Here is a 23,619-nt window from a genome sequence, read left to right as displayed (position 1 = left end):
CAACCTTGGACAGAAAGATAAAAGGCAATCAGATCCCAGCTGGTCGGTTGATGCCGACCCTAGCGGCGCTGGGCGCCGGACAACGAGGCTCTGGAGGGCGGCACGAGAAGGTACCAGGGCGCGCGGCGTGAGGACGCACCAGGGCGGTGCTAGGTGGTCTACAACAGAGCGATGGCCATGGGTCCGTGGCTCTCGGCCGTGGCGGCGTGAGGGAGCACCGTGGCCCTCCTCCGCCGACGTGAGGACCCCCGCCGACGAGAGGAGCGCCCTCCAGAAGCCCGAGACCCTCCTGCTCGCGCGCGGCGAGGCCGAGCTGCGCATCCTGCTCGGTTGCTCAGTCGGCGAAGGAGGCTCGAGTCATCGGTGGCGGACCAGAGGGTGCTGGCGCGAGCTCCTTCCTTTGCTCGACGTCCCATGCTCCTGTTCGGCCATCGGGAGAGGAGAAGGGCCGGCGCGGGAGCTTCTCATCGGCGGAGGTGGGTTGGAGCGAGAGGACGATGGGGGAAATGAGGAGAGATTGAGGTGGGGGTGTGTAATATCCCAGGTAATGGGGTTACAAAAATAGAGGAAACAGATGTGTGCATTGCATTCATGCATAGAAAATCTGGGGAATTTTCGCGCTTTAAAGTAAAACAAGTCACAAGAATCGAAGTTTCACTTGACCTTGGTGGAATTGAAGTAGCTCATCAAGTCAAGCGCTATAAACTTCAATGTGACTTTGTTAAAACTTTGTTTTGGGAAGAGATGATTTGATCTAAGGGGTTAGATCAAATGGAACTAATAATCAACACAACAACACTTTACTCAATGAACAATTACTTGATCTTATAACAGATCATAATATGGTAATCATTGCCACAACACATGAACACCAATTCAATTGTAAATCCAAGTAACAATAATTGGAGAAACTATTCTTCACTCATCTCCTCCATGTCTTAAACTAATCCATGCTCTTATCATAAACCCTATGATATCCATTCTACTTTAATCTTGGGAACAAGACAAGGAGATCCAACTAAGGAATATAACTCTTCTCTATTCCAAATTATTAAGCATCAAACCTAGAGAGGTGAGAGTTCTATTAATTACTAGAGAAGCAATAACAACCTTGAGCTAAAGTAATAGCTTGCAAACCATTTCCCTTGGAGTGGTGAGATAACCTAATATCACATGGAATAATAACATATCCATGAATTGATAAAGTAAGGAGGAGATTAATTCAACCAAGATAGCCAAGTGGAGTTTAGACTTGATATTCATTGAGATATGGGAATACACCATAAACCCTAGAATAAACCATACCTTTGTAAGAGAGCTCAAGCTAAGGTATTACACTCAAGAAAGTTAAGCCAACAATTGAATGTGAGGGAGAGAACTATCCATATAAACCCAGATGATTATATCATCATGGTTTAAATAGAACCCTAACATAATATCTCAGGCATTCTCCTGGGATATAATCTATTGAGACAACCATAACCATGGGCATCCAATAAGCTATAAAAAGAAGTTCTATATCTTAGTTGATCAAGAAAATACTTGATCTTAGAAGTGAGAAACCCAATTCATGAAAGATACCTTAGGAAGCCAAACCTTGATCATTATAAATTGTGTAATGATCATAAACCCTAAGAACTTGAGGTAAAGATATTAATAACAAGTTGATCATGCCTAATCCATGATCATGCTCTTGAGCTATGTGAGGATAAGTTAAACCCTAATAGGATAACTAGATATCATTCACCACATGCAATTATAGGGAGGTAACTAGTAAGCAAACCTAGGCTAAAACCCTAACCTTAACTTGTGACCACTTGGTGATCATAAGTGGAATCCTACAACATCTATATTTCATGAATTAAAGAACCTAAGCAAACCTTAGAGTCAAACTCCATACTCTATATGGTGGGAAACCATCCATCATTATAACCAAAGTTAACTATAAAAAGAACTATAACCAATTTAGTTCATTAAATGATAAATTGAGGTTAATAATAGAAGCCAATTGGTAGAAGATAAAACTAATTCTCAATATCATAGTAACTAGAGGAGAACATAAAATGTTAAGTAAACAACCATTTCATCATGTATAGAGGAGAGTAAACCCTAACAAATGCAATATGATGTCATCCCAATTCTACACCCTAGAATTAAATCTCAACCCTAGTTTGAGTATCACCTGGGTTATCACAAATAAAACTTAAACCACCATTAAGATTCAACCCATGTGTCATTAGGTAAATAGCATTTGAACCCTAGAATTGCACATCAAATAAATCTTATGCTTCAATGCTTGAGCATAAGAAAAACCTTGTGCTACAATATATGGTTAAGACCATATGTGAAGTGATCAACTATTTATCTTGGTAACCAAGATCAACCATGATTGAAACAATACCTACATAAATACTTTCAAAGATAAGGATAAGTATTAACTTTAACAAGTGGTTTATCATAGATACTATGAAACCCTAATACATTGGTGCTCACATAAAATCTTGTGCAAGTGACCAATTCCCTAAATTGAAACCAAGTCTTAACACAACCTTTAAAATACTTTGAATTGAAAGTATCAACAATAATAATCCAAATAATTGGATTCACAAGGAAAAAGAAAATTAAAAATAAGAATATAAGCTCATGCATATTTATTTTTAATAAACCAACAAGCATGACATGTAAACAAATATAAAATACTTGCTTCATATTGGAGTGTGGTGTGATACATCACACTACCTCTTAATTGAATTAACATGATAAGAAACCTGCAAGAAAATTTTGAAAACAAATTAGATTCAAAACAGAATTCAATAAATGAAATTGTAAAACAAGAAAGAAAAAGAAAAATAGAAAAGGGGAGAGAAAAACCTTACCAGACCTTACCTGTTCGGCCGAGCCCACCAGCAGCCCAACAAATCTCAGCCCAACACGGCCCAGACCAGCCCACCATAACCCTTCATTTAAAAAAAAAGAACAGAGGTGAGGGGGGTCGTCCTCATCCTCTCCCCCGCGCATGGTCGACAGCGCGATGTCGTGATCGTCTTCGTCGCGGCGCTGGCGAGCTCTCCTTCACCGGCAGCGTGACGAGGCTCGTCTCGAGCCATATAAAGGCCGCAACGAACCCTAATCCTCGAATTTCTTCGTCCTCTGCTCTACTTCTTCCCAGACGCAAACCCTAGCTCGCCGGTCTTGCTCGTCGCCGCCGTTAGGGGCCACCCCGAGCACCGCCGTGAAGCCCCAGAGCTCCGCCTCGTCTCCAGCAACCACCTCGTCGACGCGCGCATGCCGGGAAGTCTCGAGGTCGTCGAATCGCGACCTCAAGTCCGCGCCGGTGACCACCAGATGTCGATGTTCACCGTCGACTGAGGCCTCCCCAAGCCTTGCCGTCATGCGCATCATGCTCCTGGTGAGCACACGAACCTTCCAGTACCCTCGCTTCCCTCGATTAACCCCTGCATCGCCGTCGCGTCGCACGTCCGCGAGCCCCGCCGCTTGGCCTCGCCGGCGAGCACGCTCGGAGCGGCGCCGCCACCAGTTAGCTCGATTTCGCGTGCCGGATCGTATGAACATGGTCACCTGCCCTCTCGCGCCTCGAAACGCCGGCGATCCTCGCCACTGGCCGCCGGCCAGAACCTCCCCTGGCCTCGTAACCAATTTTGACCGGTCAAGGCCACGGTGGCAGACCGACGTGGACCAAGGCCCACAGGTCGCTGACCGCGGGTAGAACCAAGCAGGGTGCGTTTAGCAGTTCTTTTCATTTTAATTTCAATTCAATAAATTGCTGCAACTTTAGATAATTGTAGAAAATTCATAAAAGCTCATAAAAATACAAATGAGATACCACAAATCTTATAAACGAAAAATCTACCCAATAAAAATATAAAATGAAAATTTTATTTTTAATAAAAATTTAATTAATTAGTACTTATTAAATAAGCCTTTTCTTTAATTCTAAAATTGAATTAAAATTCAATAATTAAGAAAACCTTCTAAAATAAATAAAAACCAAGTAAGAAAATAAAGAAAACATTAAAGCTAATTTTCTTTATTTGTTAATTGTTAAATCTTTATTAGTGGAATTCAAACCCTAATTAATAATTACCTTAATTATTAATTATTTAAAAAAATGATAAATGCCAAATTCAATATTATTTTTATTTAGAAGTTATTAATAACTTCAAATTCAAAATGAAGTTATTAATCATAAAATTTCATGGTAAATAGTAAACCCTGGTTCCATAAGGAAGAAAACTTGGAACTCATCATTTCATGGGTAAGACCAAAACCCTAATTTAATTAGAAACCCTAGTTCCACTATTGTATGTGTGAACCCTAAATTGTTTCCAAAACCTAAACACTAGATATAACATGAGATCATGTACTTCCTCTTGATTCATAGAACCATAATTAGCAAATTAATACTTACTATGTTCACATAAAATCTAGGAGTCCTATTATCAATAATTTAATGTATGCATACCTATTCAACCTAGTTGCTCAAGTAGGATCAACCAAATCTAAACCCTAGCTTCCATTACCAAAACCATCATCTTTAATTATCCATGCTTAGCATCACACCATTGTGATGAACTCCAATAGTATATATACCCAATGTCTACCATTAAATAGCCATAGTCCACTCGAACCCTACAAGTAGTTCATAATTATGAACCATCTTACTTAGGAGCCAATCATTCCTTACTTAGTAGATCCAATAGCCAAACCCTAGACAACCTCAACCTAATTGCAATACTTATTATTACTTAAGAAGTATGTTCTTCAAAAGTTATTCTTTTGAAGAAAATAAGGAATCATCAACAATCTCTGCCTAATAGAACCTATAGCCAATGACCAGCTATCACCAGCAAGGTATACCAACCATGATAGCAACCATGAATAATTAATTGCTTAAGTTGCTTATGCTTAAACAAGACCAATCAATCCTAGTTGCTAATGAATCCAACTATGTTGTGATCCATCTTATACTTACTCCAGAAACTACTTGAAACCAGAATAAATTATAACAAACCACAAACCCAATTGTCATACTTGTTCTTTATTAAAGAACATGTTCTTCAAAAGTTATTCTTTTAAAGAATATAACAAGTAATCATTAACCATGCCATATAGTACTAAAACTGACAACTGTTCTTTACATGTTAACATTATGCCAATTATCATTCTTTGTATGCTCAATTGATTACAGTGCTTTATTATCTACCTGTTCATGATACCAAGTAATCACACCTGAATAAGAACCTTGTTTGTGAATCACTCTAAAAGTGCAACACACCCTCGAATCAATTATTACAACTCACTAATCCTAAATCATCGGGGTTAGGTCACGCTAAGAGCAATTGCATCTCATACTTATGCATTATTGCATCCTTGCCAATCTTTTAAACATCGTCCTTACCGGACGATGCTGCTATTTTAGAATTTGGAGTTATTGCGTATCGAAGACCTTGCCTGCATAATCTTGCAGTCAAGAAAGGCAAGTTCATCACTTGCTCATGTCATTTGAGTATTTCTAGCAAATTACTTGCAAAGTATTATGGTTATCACTATTGCATAAAATTCAAAACCACTACTTTCATAACTATGAATATGACTATGTGGTGGGCAATGGAACCATGGATTGTGTTGATATGGTGGAGGTTCCATTGCACGGGTTTATATCCATCTAGGATTAAACAACAAATGTCGCCAATGATTCTTGTGCCGTAATACCCGTGTTAACCATAAGATCCGGAGTGGGACGGAGTAGTCAAAAGTGTTTCCACCTCTCGTTCATCAACGGATGCACTTTACCGTAGACACTTGTATCCGTCGGTGGCAAGCGGTAGGTCGGGGAAGCCTTAAGTCCCCACGGCATAGTCCGTAGACACTTGTCGCTCGAAGAACAAGCGGTAGGCCGGGGAAGCCTTAAGTCCCCACGGTATTGCGGTCTATGATGGGTTGCAGCCACCGGCGTAGGAGTGTATGGTAGAGCCCGAAGACCGTCGTCGTGGTCGGGGTCCACCTTGAAATCTACAGGAATAATGGGACCGACGTGGACCCGTGGTCGGCGCATGCAACAACGGGTGGGTGTTCGAGGTAGCGGAGGAACATGATTGGCTAGACCTTATACCGGGCCTCACACCATAGGAAGTGTGGACGGGAAGATCACCCGGTTGGCACCAAGGTTAAGATCTCTTATGGGTAAAGCAACACACCTCTCGCGAGTGTAAAGAACCGTGACCTGTCACTCCTCGTTCCGGGATATGGAACTGCGAACGCGGCCGGAAAGGAGCTCCATGAAGTTCTAGTAAACCGGTGAAGGCTGACGGACATAGTTCTTCTGAATAAAAGCAACCTTTTGAAGAAATGGTTATGAAAACTTGCATTGGTATTATACTTTCTGGTCTAATGCTGTAGCTAGTGCATTAAACACCTCTTTCCTATAATGAACTTGTTGAGTACGCTCGTACTCATCCCACTCTTAAATCCCCTGCTTAGATATGGAGGCATCAAAGGAGGATCTACAGTGCAACTCGAGGATCGAGGAGTCATCAACTACTTCAGGAGACAGGACCTGTCAGAGGAGTCAGATATCACAATACACAAGGATAAAACCTAGATTATCCATAGAAGGGAACTAGCTTCCTAAACCTAGCTCTTATTTAGCTAGAATCTATTCATAACCTCTATAGCTAGTTAAATACTCTACAAATAGAGTTCGTGATAGGATTAGATCACGAGTCGTTCTTCTGGAGTTTATTTGCAGTGTTACCTCATTGTAAAGTAGGAGGCTGTGTGGATCTTTTGTAAAGAGTCAATGTTGTAATTCTATAGACATGCCTTGGACCCGCATATGTTTCTGTTGTACCACTCTGAGCGATATAATACTAGTGGAACGGTGTTTTATTGGTGTTATATCAGACTTGCATACTACACCATGCAGTGGTATGCCGGGTCACCACAGTTGGTATCAGAGCAAATGCTTTGACCCTAGGATTAAAATCCTTTAAAAGGAGACCTATAGGATTGGTAGTGTCTATAGGAAGTTGTCCTAGGTAAACCAAATACTTCTTATGACTTGAGATGGATATTCACTTGTGAATAATCCTGACACACTTGAGTCAACATTACCTACCTATCTTTCCTAAGTGAAGTCAGTTAGCTAATCCTAAACATGTAGCACATCAATAAGTTCTTAAAACAATAGATGAGTAGATCACAGTTGGTATACAATACATGGTAGTCCAAAGAGAGGATACAACCATAAGGAAGATATCCTATTGGAAGATGTGTACCAACACCTGTCATGAATAAATAAAAGTTATCCAGACCTATAATAGGAGTAGTATCAAGTGATACAGATAATTAAGATATCCTAACAGAAGATATAGACCAAGTTAAGTAATGAGTAAGTAAAATTATCTAGACATGTGAAACAATTGATAGTAAGTGATAACTATGAGTTATATGATGTAGTATAGACCATGATGAGTCAATCATGGGAAGTAAGGAAGAGAGATATGAATAACATATGTTTATTTACATGGTAGAGTTGTTAATCATATATGATTCACCGAGAATCGTTATGTGATGGAATAGAACATCATAAACATTTATGAGGAGAACAATAAGAAGCAAGACAATAGTGCAAGAACTGTGTTCCAAAAATATGGGAGGTGTGCCAAGCACATCATGACTATAGTCTTATTGTAGAAACACTTGGAAGTATAGGAGCTATATTTCCATAGTTATGTATTTAGAGTAGCAATGTTAGAACCTAGACATATCATGTGAGGTAGTCCTCAACAAAATGCAAGTTAATTAGTACTTCCAGAGAAAATTAGGTTAACCTTAACTATCCTAGACCATTTTGTTTCAAGTTTATCTCATTGCAAATGTGCAATTAAGGTAAAGGTTGAGACAAATAGTAGAATCCCATATACTCGTGCTAAGTATCACGATATAAACCTATCTTATGTGGTGTTATATACTACACATCGAGCCCGATGTTCGGAGATGTATTACTCAACTATTATAATCGGACTTATGATGGTGTGTATTATATGCACAAAGCTGAATCTTCTTGGATTTTATTGGATTTTCATTGTTTGACTAGATCCATACATGAAGTTTGACTTCGATATGCAAATGCATGTTGCAATATCAAGTTCTTACTTGATGCTAAGGATCTAGAGGGTAATAGTATTCGTGTGAGGAAGCGACGAATTCTGGAAGATTCCGAAGACAAGATGAAGGTTCATCAGAGAAAGGAAGTAAAGTTGTGGGAAGTCACCACAATACTCTGAAGATAGTATCAATCAAAACTCATGCTTTGCCTCAACAGAGGAGTACTTTAGTATGAAAGAAGCATGAAGGTGAGAAATCTTGTGATTATGGTGAAGTCGAAGCTGATCCATAGTCAACATAGGAGAGGGAATGCATGGGAAATCATTTAGGATACTATATTCATAGTGTCAGCCTAGTGGTTTTCTTGCAAAATAAACCCTCGAAGGAAGGTAGATAACCTATGAAACTATAGCAGATATAATAAGACCATAGTTGATATCGAAGATCACAATTGGTATAGGATCAAAACTGCGAGATAAAGTAGAAGATGTCTCGTCCAGTTGATCGAACCTATAATAGAATCCATTTTTAGAAAACAAATAGCCACAATTGGTATCAAGTAGTCCACCATTGGATTAATTGTACCAAGAAGTTGTGAACAGATAATTTTGTCAACCAATTAACAATGACCTATAATCATTTAGTCGAAGGATTAACCTTGGATGTCCACAAATTGAGTGGATACACCACAAGGATTCTTCACAAGGCCTTAGAAGAATACAAACCATAAGTTAGAACCAGACCAATATTCTAACCATAAGCACAATGGTTTGAAGAAAAGGAGTGGAAGAACATAAGAAAACTCTAAGGGGTAGAGTAATGATGGAGTTGGATATACAATAACTCAATACTTTGAGCCAGATAGTTGATGAAGGTCTGAACTAAGAGGAAGTTCGATCTTATTTTCATAAGATTATCGAGCACTATTTTCAGAAAGATGTCGGACCGTAAGCCGAGGTTCATACCTCGAGGAAGTAAGAATTTGACTATAACTTGAGAAAGTGAGTAATATCTACTCAAAAGTACGGAAGCTCAAGTAAGTCATGGATAAAGAAGTTGAATTAAGGTGATATCGTAGACCTAATAAAGCTCAAATAGGCCAAAGACCGAAGGAGATTGACTATACCAAAACTAAAGTCTATTTGAATGATTCCTTTCATGGAACCTAAATAACCCAAAATAGTTATAGGTATCAACTATAAACCATGATTGGATGGACTAAATGAGTCTAATCCATTCTTAGGAAAATAAACCATCACGACCATTCCTTGTTAAGCACCTTACTTAGTACCATTATTGCAGTTTTGGTAGTAAGGAAAAACAAAGATCTATTTACCAATTAGGAGTTTGTTGTTAAATTAGTCTTCAATTGAGACTAGCAGCATCAGAATAAGTCCCATCATTGATTTTTCAATGAGAAATGAAACAAGAATATAAAGTTGAAAGAAATCAAATAATTAAAGTTAGAAGCCATGGCTCGGAGACAAGTATCGTAGAACTCGGAGTAAGAAACTAATGTTCGGAGACAAACCCAAATGGATTCCAGGAAGAATCTGGATGATGGATATATTCAATTATATCCAAGTAAGATCACCATAGAGTTCGAGAAAAGTTTAAGTCCGCATAAGTCGAACCACACTCCGGAAACGTGAGAGAGATCAAACTTCGAGGACGAAGTTTAGTTTAAGGGGTAGAGACCGTAATATCCCAGGTAATGGGGTTACAAAAATAGAGGAAACAGATGTGTGCATTGCATTCATGCATAGAAAATCTGGGGAATTTTCGCGCTTTAAAGTAAAACAGTCACAGTAACTGAAGTTTCACTTGACCTTGGTGGAATTGAAGTAGCTCATCAAGTCAAGCGCTATAAACTTCAATGTGACTTTGTTAAAACTTTGTTTTGGGAAGAGATGATTTGATCTAAGGGGTTAGATCAAATGGAACTAATAATCAACACAACAACACTTTACTCAATGAACAATTACTTGATCTTATAACAGATCATAATATGGTAATCATTGCCACAACACATGAACACCAATTCAATTGTAAATCCAGTAACAATAATTGGAGAAACTATTCTTCACTCATCTCCTCCATGTCTTAAACTAATCCATGCTCTTATCATAAACCCTATGATATCCATTCTACTTTAATCTTGGGAACAAGACAAGGAGATCCAACTAAGGAATATAACTCTTCTCTATTCCAAATTATTAAGCATCAAACCTAGAGAGGTGAGAGTTCTATTAATTACTAGAGAAGCAATAACAACCTTGAGCTAAAGTAATAGCTTGCAAACCATTTCCCTTGGAGTGGTGAGATAACCTAATATCACATGGAATAATAACATATCCATTAATTGATAAAGTAAGGAGGAGATTAATTCAACCAAGATAGCCAAGTGGAGTTTAGACTTGATATTCATTGAGATATGGGAATACACCATAAACCCTAGAATAAACCATACCTTTGTAAGAGAGCTCAAGCTAAGGTATTACACTCAAGAAAGTTAAGCCAACAATTGAATGTGAGGGAGAGAACTATCCATATAAACCCAGATGATTATATCATCATGGTTTAAATAGAACCCTAACATAATATCTCAGGCATTCTCCTGGGATATAATCTATTGAGACAACCATAACCATGGGCATCCAAGAAGCTATAAAAAGAAGTTCTATATCTTAGTTGATCAAGAAAATACTTGATCTTAGAAGTGAGAAACCCAATTCATGAAAGATACCTTAGGAAGCCAAACCTTGATCATTATAAATTGTGTAATGATCATAAACCCTAAGAACTTGAGGTAAAGATATTAATAACAAGTTGATCATGCCTAATCCATGATCATGCTCTTGAGCTATGTGAGGATAAGTTAAACCCTAATAGGATAACTAGATATCATTCACCACATGCAATTATAGGGAGGTAACTAGTAAGCAAACCTAGGCTAAAACCCTAACCTTAACTTGTGACCACTTGGTGATCATAAGTGGAATCCTACCACATCTATATTTCATGAATTAAAGAACCTAAGCAAACCTTAGAGTCAAACTCCATACTCTATATGGTGGGAAACCATCCATCATTATAACCAAAGTTAACTATAAAAAGAACTATAACCAATTTAGTTCATTAAATGATAAATTGAGGTTAATAATAGAAGCCAATTGGTAGAAGATAAAACTAATTCTCAATATCATAGTAACTAGAGGAGAACATAAAATGTTAAGTAAACAACCATTTCATCATGTATAGAGGAGAGTAAACCCTAACAAATGCAATATGATGTCATCCCAATTCTACACCCTAGAATTAAATCTCAACCCTAGTTTGAGTATCACCTGGGTTATCACAAATAAAACTTAAACCACCATTAAGATTCAACCCATGTGTCATTAGGTAAATAGCATTTGAACCCTAGAATTGCACATCAAATAAATCTTATGCTTCAATGCTTGAGCATAAGAAAAACCTTGTGCTACAATATATGGTTAAGACCATATGTGAAGTGATCAACTATTTATCTTGGTAACCAAGATCAACCATGATTGAAACAATACCTACATAAATACTTTCAAAGATAAGGATAAGTATTAACTTTAACAAGTGGTTTATCATAGATACTATGAAACCCTAATACATTGGTGCTCACATAAAATCTTGTGCAAGTGACCAATTCCCTAAATTGAAACCAAGTCTTAACACAACCTTTAAAATACTTTGAATTGAAAGTATCAACAATAATAATCCAAATAATTGGATTCACAAGGAAAAAGAAAATTAAAAATAAGAATATAAGCTCATGCATATTTATTTTTAATAAACCAACAAGCATGACATGTAAACAAATATAAAATACTTGCTTCATATTGGAGTGTGGTGTGATACATCACACTACCTCTTAATTGAATTAACATGATAAGAAACCTGCAAGAAAATTTTGAAAACAAATTAGATTCAAAACAGAATTCAATAAATGAAATTGTAAAACAAGAAAGAAAAAGAAAAACAGAAAAGGGGAGAGAAAAACCTTACCAGACCTTACCTGTTCGGCCGAGCCCACCAGCAGCCCAACAAATCTCAGCCCAACACGGCCCAGACCAGCCCACCATAACCCTTCATTTTTAAAAAAAAGAACAGAGGTGAGGGGGGTCGTCCTCATCCTCTCCCCCGCGCATGGTCGACAGCGCGATGTCGTGATCGTCTTCGTCGCGGCGCTGGCGAGCTCTCCTTCACCGGCAGCGTGACGAGGCTCGTCTCGAGCCATATAAAGGCCGCAACGAACCCTAATCCTCGAATTTCTTCCTCCTCTGCTCTACTTCTTCCCAGACGCAAACCCTAGCTCGCCGGTCTTGCTCGTCGCCGCCATTAGGGGACACCCCGAGCACCGCCGTGAAGCCCCAGAGCTCCGCCTCGTCTCCAGCAACCACCTCGTCGACGCGCGCATGCCAGGAAGTCTCGAGGTCGTCGAATCGCGACCTCAAGTCCGCGCCGGTGACCACCAGATGTCGACGTTCACCGTCGACTGAGGCCTCCCCAAGCCTTGCCGTCATGCGCATCATGCTCCTGGTGAGCACACGAACCTTCCAGTACCCTCGCTTCCCTCGATTAACCCCTGCATCGCCGTCGCGTCGCACGTCCGCGAGCCCCGCCGCTTGGCCTCGCCGGCGAGCACGCTCCGGTGACCATACCGGAGCGGCGCCGCCACCAGTTAGCTCGAATTCGCGTGCCGGATCGTATGAACATGGTCACCTGCCCTCTCGCGCCTCGAAACGCCGGCGATCCTCGCCACTGGCCGCCGGCCAGAACCTCCCCTGGCCTCGTAACCAATTTTGACTGGTCAAGGCCACGGTGGCAGCCGACGTGGACCAAGGCCCACAGGTCAGTGACCGCGGGTAGAACCAGCAGGGTGCGTTTAGCAGTTCTTTTCATTTTAATTTCAATTCAATAAATTGCTGCAACTTTAGATAATTGTAGAAAATTCATAAAAGCTCATAAAAATACAAATGAGATACCACAAATCTTATAAACGAAAATTCTACCCAATAAAAATATAAAATGAAAATTTTATTTTTAATAAAAATTTAATTAATTAGTACTTATTAAATAAGCCTTTTCTTTAATTCTAAAATTGAATTAAAATTCAATAATTAAGAAAACCTTCTAAAATAAATAAAAACCAGTAAGAAAATAAAGAAAACATTAAAGCTAATTTTCTTTATTTGTTAATTGTTAAATCTTTATTAGTGGAATTCAAACCCTAATTAATAATTACCTTAATTATTAATTATTTAAAAAAAATGATAAATGCCAAATTCAATATTATTTTTATTTAGAAGTTATTAATAACTTCAATTCAAAATGAAGTTATTAATCATAAAATTTCATGGTAAATAGTAAACCCTGGTTCCATAAGGAAGAAAACTTGGAACTCATCATTTCATGGGTAAGACCAAAACCCTAATTTAATTAGAAACCCTAGTTCCACTATTGTATGTGTGAACCCTAAATTGTTTCCAAAACCTAAACACTAGATATAACATGAGATCATGTACTTCCTCTTGATTCATAGAACCATAATTAGCAAATTAATACTTACTATGTTCACATAAAATCTAGGAGTCCTATTATCAATAATTTAATGTATGCATACCTATTCAACCTAGTTGCTCAAGTAGGATCAACCAAATCAAAACCCTAGCTTCCATTACCAAAACCATCATCTTTAATTATCCATGCTTAGCATCACACCATTGTGATGAACTCCAATAGTATATATACCCAATGTCTACCATTAAATAGCCATAGTCCACTGAACCCTACAAGTAGTTCATAATTATGAACCATCTTACTTAGGAGCCAATCATTCCTTACTTAGTAGATCCAATAGCCAAACCCTAGACAACCTCAACCTAATTGCAATACTTATTATTACTTAAGAAGTATGTTCTTCAAAAGTTATTCTTTTGAAGAAAATAAGGAATCATCAACAATCCTGCCTAATAGAACCTATAGCCAATGACCAGCTATCACCAGCAAGGTATACCAACCATGATAGCAACCATGAATAATTAATTGCTTAAGTTGCTTATGCTTAAACAAGACCAATCAAGCCTAGTTGCTAATGAATCCAACTATGTTGTGATCCATCTTATACTTACTCCAGAAACTACTTGAAACCAGAATAAATTATAACAAACCACAAACCCAATTGTCATACTTGTTCTTTATTAAAGAACATGTTCTTCAAAAGTTATTCTTTTAAAGAATATAACAAGTAATCATTAACCATGCCATATAGTACTAAAACTGACAACTGTTCTTTACATGTTAACATTATGCCAATTATCATTCTTTGTATGCTCAATTGATTACTGTGCTTTATTATCTACCTGTTCATGATACCAAGTAATCACACCCGAATAAGAACCTTGTTTGTGAATCACTCTAAAAGTGCAACACACCCTGAATCAATTATTACAACTCACTAATCCTAAATCATCGGGGTTAGGTCACGCTAAGAGCAATTGCATCTCATACTTATGCATTATTGCATCCTTGCCAATCTTTTAAACATCGTCCTTACCGGACGATGCTGCTATTTCAGAATTTGGAGTTATTGCGTATCGAAGACCTTGCCTGCATAATCTTGCAGTCAAGAAGGGCAAGTTCATCACTTGCTCATGTCATTTGAGTATTTCTAGCAAATTACTTGCAAAGTATTATGGTTATCACTATTGCATAAAATTCAAAACCACTACTTTCATAACTATGAATATGACTATGTGGTGGGCAATGGAACCATGGATTTTGTTGATATGGTGGAGGTTCCATTGCACGGGTTTATATCCATCTAGGATTAAACAACAAATGTCGCCGATGATTCTTGTGCCGTAATACCCGTGTTAACCATAAGATCCGGAGTGGGACGGAGTAGTCAAAAGTGTTTCCACCTCTCGTTCATCAACGGATGCGCTTTACCGTAGACACTTGTATCCGTCGGTGGCAAGCGGTAGGCTGGGGAAGCCTTAAGTCCCCACGGCATAGTCCGTAGACACTTGTCGCTCGAAGAACAAGCGGTAGGCTGGGGAAGCCTTAAGTCCCCACGGTATTGCGGTCTATGATGGGTTGCAGCCACCGGCGTAGGAGTGTATGGTAGAGCCCAGCACTGTCGTCGTGGTCGGGGTCCACCTTGAAATCTACAGGAATAATGGGACCGACGTGGACCCAGGGTCGGCGCATGCAACAACGGGTGGGTGTTCGAGGTAGCGGAGGAACATGATTGGCTAGACCTTATACCGGGCCTCACACCATAGGAAGTGTGGACGGGAAGATCACCCGGTTGGCACCAAGGTTAAGATCTCTTATGGGTAAAGCAACACACCTCTGCAGAGTGTAAAGAACCGTGACCTGTCACTCCCTGTTCCGGGATATGTGTAACACCCCAAATTTCAATAAAAAGAAAGTTAGAGAATTCCAGAAAACAAAATTTCAAACCAACAAAAACTTTTCTTTTTGCATATAGTACCATGCATAGGACTTGTGCATTTGAGTGATATGCCATGATGATTGCTTTTACTTGTATTTGCTATGCTCTAAAACCCTAGTGTGATCATAGGAAGATCACCAACCAAATAAAGCAAAGAGGATGAAAATCCATAAAATGCAAAACCCTAAAAACCCTCACATATGCCCTATGGCATTTTTATAAATTTTGACCCTAGACCTATTTGGTCTTCACCATTAGTTGAATAATGTTATTAAACACTTATTACAACTTTTGGAACCAAAGTTTCACAATTCAAATGAAATTCAAACACAAATTCCACTCACATATGATAATGGTCAAAACTGAATTTTATAGTCTGATCACCACTTTGAGCCCCTGCAATTCAATTTTCCCAAACCAATTCTTGCTAACTCTTTGCACCATTTCAAAGTCAACATCAAGGTGAACAACTTTGATGAAGATCACCCTGCCAAATTCACCTTTGATCAATAGCTATGCTCATCCAAAGTTGCAACATTTTAACAAGTGGAACAATCTCACACTTGTCAATTTTTGCAATTCTTGAATTCTACTTTTTCCACCACCACCTCAAATCACCTCTGGTCATTTACAACTAATTTCAACACTCACTTTTCAAACACATTCACCTTTTGAATTATTTCAAATTTGGACAATTTTGTAAATTCCAAAATTGGGCACTATTTGCAACTATTGCAAATAGTGATTCTACTCTAACTAACCTACCCCAACCTATTCTAAATGGTCCCCTGGTTCCCTCTCTCACTAACACCAGCATAGAAACCCTAGGGAGAGAGAGAGAACAAGCAAGACATGGCCATGCCGGCCCATGCCGGCCATGTTCTTCTCCCCCTCTCATCCTTGCACCTCAGCCCTGGCCCTGGTGCCCACACTCGCCACCGCACACTCCTACACCACCCTAGCCAAGCCACGGTCGAGCTCGACGCCAACCATCGCCGGAGATCGCGCGCCAAGATCAGCCCTGGATGCCGCTCGCGTCGCGCATGGACGCCACTGGCCACGCGCCGCGCCACCACCTCGAGCCCTCCCTGGACCCCCTGTGAACGCGTTGAGCACCGCAGTGACACCGCGACGCCGCCAGACACGCGCCCAGCCCAGACCCGTGACCGCCGGCGCCGGAGACGACGACCTATTCCCGTAAACGCCGCGGCCGTCGTGGAAGCAATGCGACCAAACCAGACGCCGCCCGACCAAGCTGTCGCCACCGTTCGCTTCGCCAGGAACCGTAGAACACTGCCGTACCCTCGCCTAGCTCGCTAGCTCACCGGAATCGCCGCGCCCATGTCGACCACCACCCTGCCCCGCAACCCTTGCTCAATCCTATAAATAGAGCGTTCCCTGGAAGCAACTGAGCACACCACCTCACTCCCCACCCTTCACCACTTCGCCTAGCACCGTTAGCCACCTCGATCGTCGCTGGAGCCAGGCCAATTGCAAGATCGGAGCCGCGGAAGCCCTGGAGCAATCGCCATTGATCCAGGCCACCTCGAGCTCCACCACTGCTACCAGCTGCTTCGCCGTCGTCCACACCTTCCCCGAGCACATTGCCAACCCTTGCTGGAGCCGCCGTAAGCTCTCCGACCCCCTACCCTCGCCGCCAGACCCTCGGCATCTCGCCGGAGAAGACGATGCACTGGCACCGTCCGATCCTGTTCTAATCCAACGCACCACACGTCTCCTTACCGATTCGGGTTAGATGAGCCGCTGACATGCGGGACCCTTTGTCAGGCAGCCCGCGCGGCACTGGACCGTGGCTGGGCTGGCCTTGGGCCGTTTAAATTGAATCTGGCCCGTTTAGTTTTCCCGCCGGCCTTTTTAATTCAAACTAGGTTTAATAAATTGCAAATGAATTTGAATACTGCCCAAACTTTGAAATTGAATATTTTCAAATTGGCTAAACCAAATTTAGTGAATTTTATATTGTTAGAAAGCCACTGAAATTCTCTACAACATGCCACTGGCCCCATGGTCAGATTATTTGTAGAATAAATATGATAAAAATAACAAGACAGGGACTTTTCCCTATTCAAATAATTCTTAAAAATCAACCAAAATAGATATTAAGTTAATTCCAACTCTAATAGCTCACATTTGACTTACACTAATTGTTTATGCAATAAAATGGTGTGGTCACTTTGCATGATCATGCCATGGTTTAATGAATGGATAGTTTGACTAGTTTAACTAGTTGATATTGTCCAAAACTATTAAAGTTAAATTGTGTGAAGTCTTACACTTCATTTAAACTTGTCTCACATGGATTCATGGGATGTTTGGACCCCTGGTCCCAAACTCTCTTATATGAATTACTTGAGATTTAAATCAAAGGTAGTGTTATTTAAATAGTATGAGGTGATCCACCTCATTTAAGTCATTTTCCCAAATGATGATGATGATGAACATTTGACTTAGGTCAATATGAGTTCATACATGATTGTTTGAGAAATTAAATCTTAAGAAGATTTCAATGAGAGGAAATTATTTCTCAAGAACCCTATGGAAACTATCATTTACATATGAGATACAAAGAAGTGAATCCTATTTAAACCCCACAACCCATGCACCCTAGTTAATTTATTTGTGTGCATAGAATAGTTTGTGTGTTATATGTGATGTATGGAATAGCCATTGGATTAGTGAGTAATTATACTCGTATTTAAATTTAGACGGTAGCACCGGAGAGTACGCCGAAGAAGAAGGTTGCTACCAAGAGGAGGAGGAGGAACAGTTTGAGAACTACCAAGGCAAGCTAATATTCTTGCAAAGTGCAAAGCCCCTTGGGGCAAGGCACCATGTTACTTACCTTTTCTTATATGAACCCATCCCAAGTTTTTACTTAACAAGTTTTTACTTGTTTTCTAAATGAGTTACTTTTATAGTTAACTTTGGTCAAAGTACAAGTTGATTACTAGAGTAGTGAGTTAGTCTTCTCCAAGCAAAGCAAGTTAGCACCCCTCATGAATTAGAGCTAGTGCTAATGAATTAAAACTTGACTACTCTAGATGGGAACAATGTGAATTTGAAGGATTTTTGAAACCTTGGAATGAAGATGCATTCCATTGAATGATTTTTGAAGGTGAACATGACCAAGAGAAGATGGTGATTTTTGATAAAACAATGATGTTGGTTTGAATGCGATACCTTTCCAATTCTTAAGTACCCCCACAATACCTGATTATGGGTAGGGCTTAACTGGAAGTTTATGCGTCTTAGTATGGGTTCCCTCTAAACAAGCGTCATCGGGGTTATGCCGAAAGCTGCCTCTACAACAAAAGAAACGATATGGTATGATGCGAAATGAGGTGAATGTCCGGCCCAAGCCTCGTGCGGTTCCCAGGCTGATCTGTCTCGTCTTCACTGGGAGGCCAAGCTCATGGGGAGAGGTGCTCATACTAGGATTCGTAAGTGAAAGGTTATGGTTGATGATCCGCGTACTGTGTTACGATGATTCGGGGAAATCCCGACGGATGAAATCAAATGTTGTGGCACAAGTGTGCAACCTCTGCAGAGTGTAAACCTATTCGAATAGCCGCGTCCACGGTTACAGACGGTTGGAAAGGCCACACAGTTTCCGGTGTCATATCTTTGAAAATGATGTTAAAAAGGGTGATGGTGAAATGACTTGTGGTGAATTGAATTGAAATCACCACTTGACTGGTGGGAATGACACCAATGTTCCCACTTGAGTTAGTTAGCACTTGATTAAGCTTTTCTCAAACTTTGTGAACTAAAACTAGCTTTATGCAAATAAAACTAGAGCTTAGCAAACCATACTAGAATGTCTAGCACTTACATTAGTATTAGTTTGCGAGTACTCAATGTACTCACGGCTTTGTCCCTGGCTATTCAAATGGCCAGAGTATGAAGATGACCAAGGAGATGACCAACAGGACGCCTACGACAACTAAGCGCCTTCCGACGTCAAGCGTTGGCCTCGTGGACTAGAGAGTCCTTGTATCTTACGCTTCCGCTATGTTGAACTATGAACTTGTGTTTGTTCGTTGATCAATAGATCAACTATTCGTGTAATATGGATCATGTGATTCCAATTTGTAAGACTTATGGTTTGTAATGAATGATGACTGTGATACTTAACTATTATGCCTCACAACAACAATATTCCTGGGATTGCGATGTATGACATAATAGGCATTCGGACTTAAAAATCCGGGTGTTGACAATATGGAACTGCGAACGCGGCCGGAAAGGAGCTCCATGAAGTTCTAGTAAACCGGTGAAGGCTGACGGACATAGTTCTTCTGAATAAAAGCAACCTTTTGAAGAAATGGTTATGAAAACTTGCATTGGTATTAGACTTTCCGGTCTAATGCTGTAGCTAGTGCATTAAACACCTCTTTCCTATAATGAACTTGTTGAGTACGCTCGTACTCATCCCACTCTTAAATCCCCTGCTTAGATATGGAGGCATCAAAGGAGGATCTACAATGCAACTCGAGGATCGAGGAGTCATCAACTACTTCAGGAGACAGGACCTGTCAGAGGAGTCAGATATCACAATACACAAGGATAAAACCTAGATTATCCATAGAAGGGAACTAGCTTCCTAAACCTAGCTCTTATTTAGCTAGAATCTATTCATAACCTCTATAGCTAGTTAAATACTCTACAAATAGAGTTCGTGATAGGATTAGATCACGAGTCGTTCTTCTGGAGTTTATTTGCAGTGTTACCTCATTGTAAAGTAGGAGGCTGTGTGGATCTTTTGTAAAGAGTCAATGTTGTAATTCTATAGACATGCCTTGGACCCGCATATGTTTCTGTTGTACCACTCTGAGCGATATAATACTAGTGGAACGATGTTTTATTGGTGTTATATCAGACTTGCATACTACACCATGCAGTGGTATGCCGGGTCACCACAGTTGGTATCAGAGCAAATGCTTTGACCCTAGGATTAAAACCCTTTAAAAGGAGACCTATAGGATTGGTAGTGTCTATAGGAAGTTGTCCTAGGTAAACCAAATACTTCTTATGACTTGAGATGGATATTCACTTGTGAATAATCCTGACACACTTGAGTCAACATTACCTACCTATCTTTCCTAAGTGAAGTCAGTTAGCTAATCCTAAACATGTAGAACATCAATAAGTTCTTAAAACAATAGATGAGTAGATCACAGTTGGTATACAATACATGGTAGTCCAAAGAGAGGATACAACCATAAGGAAGATATCCTATTGGAAGATGTGTACCAACACCTGTCATGAATAAATAAAAGTTATCCGGACCTATAATAGGAGTAGTATCAAGTGATACAGATAATTAAGATATCCTAACAGAAGATATAGACCAAGTTAAGTAATGAGTAAGTAAAATTATCTAGACATGTGAAACAATTGATAGTAAGTGATAACTATGAGTTATATGAAGTAGTATAGACCATGATGAGTCAATCATGGGAAGTAAGGAAGAGAGATATGAATAACATATGTTTATTTACATGGTAGAGTTGTTAATCATATATGAATCACCGAGAATCGTTATGTGATGGAATAGAACATCATAAACATTTATGAGGAGAACAATAAGAAGCAAGACAATAGTTCAAGAACTGTGTTCCAAAAATATGGGAGGTGTGCCAAGCACATCATGACTATAGTCTTATTGTAGAAACACTTGGAAGTATAGGAGCTATATTTCCATAGTTATGTATTTAGAGTAGCAATGTTAGAACCTAGACATATCATGTGAGGTAGTCCTCAACAAAATGCAAGTTAATTAGTACTTCCGGAGAAAATTAGGTTAACCTTAACTATCCTAGACCATTTTGTTTCAAGTTTATCTCATTGCAAATGTGCAATTAAGGTAAAGGTTGAGACAAATAGTAGAATCCCATATACTCGTGCTAAGTATCACGATATAAACCTATCTTATGTGGTGTTATATACTACACATCAGAGCCTGATGTTCAGAGATGTATTACTCAACTATTATAATCAGACTTATGATGGTGTGTATTATATGCACAAAGCTGAATCTTCTTGGATTTTATTGGATTTTCATTGTTTGACTAGATCCATACATGAAGTTTGACTTCGATATGCAAATGCATGTTGCAATATCAAGTTCTTACTTGATGCTAAGGATCTAGAGGGTAATAGTATTCGTGTGAGGAAGCGACGAATTCTGGAAGATTCCGAAGACAAGATGAAGGTTCATCAGAGAAAGGAAGTAAAGTTGTGGGAAGTCACCACAATACTCTGAAGATAGTATCAATCAAAACTCATGCTTTGCCTCAACAGAGGAGTACTTTAGTACGAAAGAAGCATGAAGGTGAGAAATCTTGTGATTATGGTGAAGCTGAAGCTGATCCATAGTCAACATAGGAGAGGGAATGCATGGGAAATCATTTAGGATACTATATTCATAGTGTCAGCTAGTGGTTTTCTTGCAAAATAAACCCTGAAGGAAGGTAGATAACCTATGAAACTATAGCAGATATAATAAGACCATAGTTGATATCAGAAGATCACAATTGGTATAGGATCAAAACTGCGAGATAAAGTAGAAGATGTCTCGTCCAGTTGATCAGAACCTATAATAGAATCCATTTTTAGAAAACAAATAGCCACAATTGGTATCAAGTAGTCCACCATTGGATTAATTGTACCAAGAAGTTGTGAACAGATAATTTTGTCAACCAATTAACAATGACCTATAATCATTTAGTCGAAGGATTAACCTTGGATGTCCACAAATTGAGTGGATACACCACAAGGATTCTTCACAAGGCCTTAGAAGAATACAAACCATAAGTTAGAACCAGACCAATATTATAACCATAAGCACAATGGTTTGAAGAAAAGGAGTGGAAGAACATAAGAAAACTCTAAGGGGTAGAGTAATGATGGAGTTGGATATACAATAACTCAATACTTTGAGCCAGATAGTTGATGAAGGTCTGAACTAAGAGGAAGTTCGATCTTATTTTCATAAGATTATCGAGCACTATTTTCAGAAAGATGTCAGACCAGAAGCCGAGGTTCATACCTCGAGGAAGTAAGAATTTGACTATAACTTGAGAAAGTGAGTAATATCTACTCAAAAGTACGGAAGCTCAAGTAAGTCATGGATAAAGAAGTTGAATTAAGGTGATATCAGAGACCTAATAAAGCTCAAATAGGCCAAAGACCGAAGGAGATTGACTATACCAAAACTAAAGTCTATTTGAATGATTCCTTTCATGGAACCTAAATAACCCAAAATAGTTATAGGTATCAACTATAAACCATGATTGGATGGACTAAATGAGTCTAATCCATTCTTAGGAAAATAAACCATCACGACCATTCCTTGTTAAGCACCTTACTTAGTACCATTATTGCAGTTTTGGTAGTAAGGAAAAACAAAGATCTATTTACCAATTAGGAGTATGTTGTTAAATTAGTCTTCAATTGAGACTAGCAGCATCAGAATAAGTCCCATCATTGATTTTTCAATGAGAAATGAAACAAGAATATAAAGTTGAAAGAAATCAAATAATTAAAGTTAGAAGCCATGGCTCAGAGACAAGTATCGTAGAACTGGAGTAAGAAACTAATGTTCAGAGACAAACCCAAATGGATTCCAGGAAGAATCTGGATGATGGATATATTCAATTATATCCAGTAAGATCACCATAGAGTTCGAGAAAAGTTTAAGTCTGCATAAGTCAGAACCACACTCCGGAAACGTGAGAGAGATCAAACTTCGAGGACGAAGTTTAGTTTAAGGGGTAGAGACTGTAATATCCCAGGTAATGGGGTTACAAAAATAGAGGAAACAGATGTGTGCATTGCATTCATGCATAGAAAATCTGGGAATTTTCGCGCTTTAAAGTAAAACAGTCACAGTAACTGAAGTTTCACTTGACCTTGGTGGAATTGAAGTAGCTCATCAAGTCAAGCGCTATAAACTTCAATGTGACTTTGTT

This window comes from Lolium rigidum, chromosome 5 (assembly GCF_022539505.1).
Source record: "Lolium rigidum isolate FL_2022 chromosome 5, APGP_CSIRO_Lrig_0.1, whole genome shotgun sequence".
Taxonomy (NCBI): Eukaryota; Viridiplantae; Streptophyta; class Magnoliopsida; order Poales; family Poaceae; genus Lolium; species Lolium rigidum.
This window is presented reverse-complemented; position numbering follows the sequence as displayed.